The sequence below is a fragment of the Penaeus monodon genome, chromosome 31, assembly GCF_015228065.2.
Source record: "Penaeus monodon isolate SGIC_2016 chromosome 31, NSTDA_Pmon_1, whole genome shotgun sequence".
NCBI classification, from domain to species: Eukaryota; Metazoa; Arthropoda; class Malacostraca; order Decapoda; family Penaeidae; genus Penaeus; species Penaeus monodon.
In genome coordinates, this window is record NC_051416.1 from 4,449,841 (window position 1) to 4,450,286 (window position 446).

Here is a 446-nt window from a genome sequence, read left to right on the forward strand (position 1 = left end):
CTAAACTCGCTGGTGTTTCGAAGCTCCGAAATCATTCGGGGTTCATTTCGTCCCCGATCTTTCAACGAGCGAAATGTCCGAAGTTTAGACTAGTCTGCATTTCCAAGGGTATCGTTAGTTTACTTTTTCTCTTCTCGGTCCGAGAATACTTTTGCAATGGGAATGTATTAAAAGGCTTTAAAAATTTCCCAGATTTTTTTTTTTCAGGTCAGTGGCCAGAAAAAAATAAATAAATTGACATTTGCTTGGATGGGAATTTTGATTTTGTATTGTATAGAGACATTTTATAAACTGTAAACATCACATTATAAGCAGAATTAAACAAAGAAAGTTGACAAATGACTAAATCATCCTCTAATGTATGAAAAGATCTACTGTTAACTCATTTTGTTATAAAAATAATTGACTGACTAACAGTCTGAATATGCCGGTGAGCAAGACAGCTT